Source organism: Arachis ipaensis, chromosome B06 (assembly GCF_000816755.2).
Source record: "Arachis ipaensis cultivar K30076 chromosome B06, Araip1.1, whole genome shotgun sequence".
Classification (NCBI taxonomy): domain Eukaryota; kingdom Viridiplantae; phylum Streptophyta; class Magnoliopsida; order Fabales; family Fabaceae; genus Arachis; species Arachis ipaensis.
Genome location: NC_029790.2, coordinates 103,018,322 through 103,025,985, shown reverse-complemented (window position 1 = coordinate 103,025,985; position 7,664 = coordinate 103,018,322). Strand labels below are relative to the sequence as shown.

At 36.3% G+C, this 7,664-nt stretch overlaps 1 pseudogene; it reads right to left on the bottom strand.

Annotated features, from left to right (window-relative positions):
- LOC107647128 overlaps positions 1 to 61 on the bottom strand; it is a 2,712-nt pseudogene extending 2,651 nt beyond the window's left edge.

Below are 7,664 nucleotides of genomic sequence, written 5' to 3'. Positions count from 1 at the left end.
CTCGAAGACACGACGACCGACCGAGCAACCTTCGCGACGGCAACACGTGGTCAACGCTTTCTTCATGAGATGGCAACGAGAAGAGGAACGATGAAAGCTAAGAAGAGTTCGGTGATGAGAAGAGTGCGACGGCATCCACGGTCTGTCCCCGCTGGCGGCAGCACCCTCTACTGGAAGAATGGTAATAGTGGCTGGGTTTAGGGTTAGGTTTCTCAGAAAGTAAGAGAAAGGGGGTGAGGTGGGTGTCCGTGGGTCTTTGTTCTTCTTTTGACTAATTGTTATAAAAAAAATATTTTAATAAAAATAATACCAGCCATAGTACAATGACCGCTAAAATTTTTTTACTAAAGGTAGTTTTCTTATATTTTAATAAAAATAAAACCAGCCATTGTATTATGGCTACTAAAATTTTTTATTAAAGGTAGTTTTTCTTATATTTTTAGTGGCAATAATAATAATTACCATTATAATCTATAGTATTAATGACAAATATATAATAGCCACAAAAATATAACTTAAATAAAAAAATAGCTGCTATTGTATTATTGCCGCTAAATATTTGTTGCTAAAATTAATTATTCTTGTAATGAAGACAGAGCATGTAACCAATTCTGATTGAGTACTGCTACACATACAAGTCTTTTTAGCATACAAGTCAAACAAGTCACTTACATAACGTGTGTGTGAAATCACGTTCCTCTTTGTATCCTGCGTTCCTCCTCCTCCTCCTCCTCTTCCTTCTTCTTCTCTTTCTTCTTTGCGTTTCTCCTCCTTTTTCTTTGCGTGTTTCATCTTCGTCGTCGTTTTTTTATTACTGTTGTTGTTGCTGTATTTTTTTTCCTCCTCCTCTTTCTATCGATTTTGCAATATTATGTATTTTTTCTTCTTTGTTTGATTTTTCCTCCCAAGAAGAATTATGAGAATATGAAATAAGAAGATGAAGAAGAAGAAGCAGCAAAAGATGAGGAGGAGAAAGAAGAGGAAAAATTTTGAATTATGCAGAACTTATCAGCACACATACACCGAAAATTCTTAAACAATACACTCGAATATCTTCATGTTACACCCAAATTTGCTACAAATACTAAAAAAATATTTCCTCTCATGCTACATTTTTTTCTTTTTTTTTCCCTTATTTCTTTCTTTCTTTTAGTTGAATGAATGTAAGTTCATCCTCTTCCAAGTAATTTTACAGCATTATATGTTTCTTCTTCTTTGTTTGATTTTTTTTGTTTTTATTCTTGTTAAAAGAGTAAAACAAGAAGAAACTTGAGAAGATAAAACAAGAAAAAAATGAATAAGAAATAGAAAAGAAGATGATGATGATGATAATGATGAAAAAGAAGAAGAAGTAGCAGAAGATAAGGAGGAGGGAGAAGAAGAGTTTTAAATTATGCAGAACTTATCAGCACACATACACCAAAAAGTCTTAAACAATACACTCAAATATCTTCGTGTTACACCCAAATATCTTCGTGTTACACCCAAATTTGCTACAAATACAAAAAAATATTTTCTTTAATGCAAAACTTTTACATTACACTCAATTCAAACCATCAATGATGAAACATTATTCACTTAACTACTAACGAAAAAATTAACTAGAATCGAACCACAACTCAGTCACTTGATTGGATTCAAAACAATAATCAATTTTGTTCTGGTTCAATTGACAATCTGAACTTGAATTATTTATAATCTTCAACAACGAGATAACTGATGATGGAGGAGAAGGAGGAAAAGGAAGGAGGAGAAGAAATTCTAATGAAAAAAAAAGGAGGAAGAGGAGGAGGAGGAGGAGGAGGTGGTTGATGCACGGAAAACTTGTCTCTCAACAAATCTCCTTTCGGCAAGTGTACCGAATTTGTCGTCAAGTAAAAACTCACAATAGAGTGAGGTCGAATCCCACAGGGATTGATTGATCAAGCAACTTTAATTAGAAGAATGTTCTAGTTGAGCGAATCCAGAATTTAGGTTGAGAGTTGCAGAAAATAAAATGGCGGGAATGTAAATAACAAAAAAATAAATGCTAGAATTAAAGGACTGGAAGTAAATGACTGAAAATAAATTGCAGAATTGTAAATGGGAATGGGGGATTTGCTCATAAAAGTAAATGGCAGAAATTAAAGAGAATGAGTAAGATCAGAGATGGGAAGTTCATTGGGCTTAGGAGATGTTGCAATTCTCCGGATCAAGTTCATTTTCATCTCTTCCTCAATCAATGCACTCATTGATCTCCTTGGCACTCTTAAGTGATCGAATTCCAATTTCTTGGTAATTCAATTTTCTTAAGATCTTGGTGTCCAGCACCTCTTTGGGTTACTAAATGTTCTGTAGTGAGGGTTACTCTTGATAATGGATTTTCAGCTGATAATCCCGGGTTAGTTAACCCAAGTTACCAAGTGATAAAGCACCCCTGGGAGCTTATTCATCCAAGTAGATCCCTCACACAGGAGCACCACAGACACTTGTCTCAAGGTCCAAACCATTGGTGCCTAGCCTTATTGCTTACTCTTTTTCTTTTATTTTTTCACTTCCATTGTTCTTTCCCTTTTCTCTTATTAGGATCTTGTTATTAACTTAGTCACATGGATATATCCAAAGTCAAGTATTCAGGATAGATAGTTGTCCTCCTAGCCTTGTGGTTGAACCAACTTAGCTAACTTATGACTACCCCAAAGATTCATGAATGCACTTCCACATTATGAACCCTACTCTGGTCTTTTAAAAACATAAACATTCTCTTCTTCATTTGATTTAAAGGGACAAGCTTACAAGAAAGTAAAGTAAGGATGCAGTGACATAAAGACTAGTGCACATAGACTTTCTTCAATACCAAAAACTTAAAAGACATAATTGAAAAAGGTTTAAACATAACATGGAAGCAAGTTCTATTTCATACAAGATCTTCCTTATTTAAAACATAGAGAAAGATGGAACAAAGAAGGAACTCCACCACTTTTTACTGTTGTGGATGTCCATGCTCTTTTCCTTGCTTGTCCTCCTTGTTTCCGCTTGCATTTCCTCGCATCCGTGCCAATCTTGCTTGCTTCCAATCCTCAAGTGCCTTCCTTACTGACTCATGACTCTCTTCCACTCTTTGTCTTTCCTTTCGCAAAGCTTGTGTAAGACTCATCCTTCTTATCATATCGAACCACATTTGCATAAAATTCTCTTATGAGATTTGCATTCACCTTAATGACCGGGTCAGTGAGGAGCTCCCATCTTCTCCTTTCTATCTTCTCTGTGATTTCGGGGCACTCAGTCTTTGTAACTTGAAATCCCAGCTCATAAATGATTTCCTTATCAACCATCCACCCGTATTGCAATGCATGATGCATGCTTCTAAATCTCCTTTTATCATATGGGTGTTCTTCCATGGGTTCCTTTCCCTTCCTTCTTTTAGAACCCGAAGATGCCATGAATGATAGTTAATATGTGAAGGTGGTAAGGTTGTGAAGACTTTTGGTTGTTTAGGGTTTTATGGCAATGAAGAGAGTGAGGGGAGGAATGTTTATAATCGGATAGAGGGTGTCTTGTACCGAAAGGAAGAGTGGTGAAGGGTGTGTGATGACAATGAAGGGTAGTACGGACAAGGGTCGTTTATATAGAGAAGTTGTGAGAGAATGGAGGGTGTAGATTGATGAAGTGGTCACTTGATGGACGGTTGGGGTTATGCATGGCTAGAAGACAAGGATCATCACTTTATGATGGGGATTGCTTGGTCTTCTAGGGGTGCCATTTTTTTCAATGTTGCATGGCAACATTTTCCGATGTATTCCCTTTTTAGAACAAGTGTGTAGCCCCTCCTTTTGTGGTGTCCGAACCTTCTTTGTTTGGTTGTCCAATCTATCCCTTTTAATGCTCCTTTTCTTTTCCTATAAAGACAAACTAAGAAAAGTAAGAAAGGATATTAAAATGACCATATGAATTTTACGGCTAATATTAATAAAAGGGAAGAAAAGATTTGATTGTTTATTTATGAATTCCAACTAACTAACTAACTATTGGTGGGTCCTTATATGCATTTTGGTGGCACCATGGGGTGACACCAAACTTAGTTTGAAACAATGTGATGAAAAGTTTTGTTCAAAGCTCCCAAGACTAGCATGCATCTTGGTTTGCTTTGAACACCAAACTTGTTCTTCACTATATATTGCATGATAAAGATTGCACCAAGTGTTTGTCAAGTTTGGGTTGAAATTCATAAACATTGATTTATTCATTATTTTGAAAACATATAAAACATGGGTTGCCTCCCATGAACCGCTTCTTTAGCGTCACTAGCTTGACGTTTTTCCTTCATCAGGGTGGTTGGTAGTGCTTAAAGTCCTCCCCTCTTGCTGTGGATTTATATCCATTGGTTGGATCAATGATCTCCACATGTTCCAAGGAGAGAACTCTGTTGATAGTGAAGACCTTGGGTAACTGAGATGGTACAGTAGGGAGATTAGGGGGAATATCTGGGAAGTAAGCTGAGACAACTCTATCCCCTGGAGAGAAGTCTTCCGTAGGGATCTTCTTGTTCCTCCACCTCTTTGGTACCTTCTTCTTTGTTTCTTTTGAAGTTGCCTTCCCCTTGGTGACCTCTTTTTTCCAAGGAGTTGTGATGCTGTCTTCATCTACCTCTAGAGGTTTAGGTTCCTCCAACTTTTCCTTGAGCTGTGGCAATTGTTGTTTTCCTTGTTTATCTATTAAGGGGATCTCAGAATGAACTGGCTGTGCTTTAGTGCTTGTTTCCTCCTTCAGTGTCTCATTATCATTTGCGTTGAGTTCCTTGTCCTCTTGATCTGTTTCTTATGAGAGTTTAAAAACATTGAAGCTGAGTCGTTCATCATGGATTCTCAATATTAGTTCCCCTTTCTCTACATCGATAAGTGCTCTGGCCGTAGCTAGGAATGGTCTTCCCAATATGATTGGGTGAGTGTGACTCTCTTCCATGTCCAGGATTACAAAGTCTGTTGGGAGAAAGTATTTCCCAACCTTTAGCAACACATTTTCCACCACTCCTATTGCTTGCTTTTGAGTTTTGTCAGCCAGTCTGATGATTACATCTGTGGGCATTATCTCATTGATCTGCAGCCTCTTCACCAGGGATAAGGGCAGTAAGTTGATGCTGGCCCCCAAATCACATAGTGCTCTATCGAACATAGTTTCACCTATGGCACAAGGGATGTGAAAACTCCCTGGGTCTCTTCTTTTTGTAGGCAACTCAGGTTGAATAAGGGCACTACATTCCTTGTTCATCACTATAGTCTGGCCTCCTTTGAGTGAGCTTTTCCTGGGAAGAAGTTCCTTCATATACTTGATGAATGCAGCCATTTGTTGAATTGCCTTGATGAATGGTATGTTTACATGCAGAGATGCAAACAAGTCTAGGAACCTTGAGCATATTCTCTTTCCCACAGCACCATTGAGTAGTTGAGGGAAGGGTGCATAGAGCTTCAGCAGCTCTTGTTGTGAGATTTCTGGTTCTTGGCGATCTCTATCCTCCTCCTTTGTTGAGTTGTCTTTAGTCTCTTGATCACTCGCAGTGACCATTTTGCAATCTTCCCATCTTACTTTCTTTGCTTCTCCTTTGGGGTTTTTCTCCGTGTCACTTGGGAAGCTATCAGTAGGTTTGGGAATCTTCTCAGCTAAATATCCCACTTGGAATTCCAGCTTCCTGATGGTCTCTCCCTGGTGCTTAATATTGGCTCGCACCTCCTCTTTGAACACCTTATTTTCTTGAATCTCTTGGCATATTCCTTCAAGTAAGGCTTCAATCTTAGAGAGCTTGTCATCAATTGATGGGTGATTCGGAGCAGATGTGCTATTTTGGTTTTGATAGGTGTGTGGAGAAGTGTTGTTGTGGGGGTGTTGAGATGTCCTCTGTGTGAATTGCTGGGCCAACAGAGCATCTACATTGTTTAGCTCCATTACTCCTCTTGTGTTCCCTCTTTCGGAAGCATAGAAGTAGTCGTTCTCTGCTACTGTTTCAATAACATCTATGGCTTCCTCAATAGTCTTCTTCTTGTTTAAAGATCCTCCGGATGAATGGTCTACGGCCTTCTTTGACTCATAGAGAGCCCTTCATAGAAAATGTGCAGCTGCACCCATTCGTTGAACATGTCAGGTGGACACCTCCTTGTTAAGTCCTTGAACCTCTCCCATGCTTCATATAGAGTCTCACCATCTTGTTGCCTGAAAGTTTGGACCTCAGCTCTCAGCCTATTGATTCGTTGAGGAGGTTAAAATCTTGCTAAGAATTTGTTCACCACGTCTTCCCAAGTTGTCAAGTGTAAAATCAAGAGAAAAGATAGAAGAAGAATAATGAAAATTAGTATTGATCCATCAAATTACAATAGAGCTCCCTAACCCAATNAGTATAATTTTTTTCACATTATAAATAAAAATTTTTAAATGTGGGGGCAAATATATTATTGTAATGGGGACATTGCAAATACACATGTATATTTATTATTTGATTTTTTCAAATTCAATGGGGCAATTGCCCCACCTTATATAGGTGGATCTGGTCCCTGTACGCGCGTGAATATAAATGAATTGTATAGACTTGTATCAAAAAATTATTTGTATATGGAGAATAATTGATTTTAATTTAAGAAATCTATGTAATTTTGAGTTAGAATAATTTTATTTGTGTGATTTACTCTAAAATCAATGCAAAAATAAAATCATGATTTTTCTTTTGATTTCTTTTTTTTACTTTTTCTTGAAAATTTTTAAAATAAAAATTTAAATACAAACTAAATAGGTCCTTATTTTGATGTAGAGGAATGCTAGGGGATCAGCAATTTTGGTGTTTTGTAACCATCAATTGGCCATCAATAGTATTTTTAATTGTGTGAGATTACATCTAATGGTGAGAGATCACTCACTTTTATTTTAATGGTTAAGTGCTGGTCAGAAAACACAAAAGTTACGGCCTCTAGACTTTTCCTTTTAATATATACCTTAAGAACACTTTTTAGCAGAATTCAAATAATTAAAATTGGGTAATTATTTGAAAAGAATAAAGTTAACTAAAATATTGTAAAGGTCAGGAGAGAAATATTTCAAATGTTCAAAAGGTACAAATATGGTTTAGATGAATAAATAAATAATATGAAACGAAAATCGTAAATGGCCAGACATATATGAAAGTTTCTTAAAGTACGAAAAGGACAAACCATATGAATGTAATTTAGTAGCTAATTACCTGAATTTTTAACTAAAAGATGGATGATTTGAATTTAATGGTAAACAGAAAAAGTGCTATACTGCATTGTAGCTAATACCTTGTCCTTAGAAAAGAGAACAAGAGAGGAAAATGCCAAAGAGAAAACTATTAAGATTGTATCTAAAAATTTAATATTGATAAAAAGTAATTTAAAATATAAAATGATTTTTTAGCAATTTATACTTATTTTGATCAACATATAAATAATCTTTGACGGTTTTTATTTTTAATATCAGAAAGTTTAGGAGGCCAGCAAATTTTGTGATTTTTAACCATCAATTAGTTATCACTGATGTTTTTAATGGTATGAGATTGCATCTAATGGTATAGAATCATTCAATTTTCTTTTAATGGTTAAGTGCGGGACAGAATTTAACAAAAGTGCTGGCCTCCTAGCACTCCTCTTTTAATATTGGAGAATTGTGTATGTTTGTTAAATTTC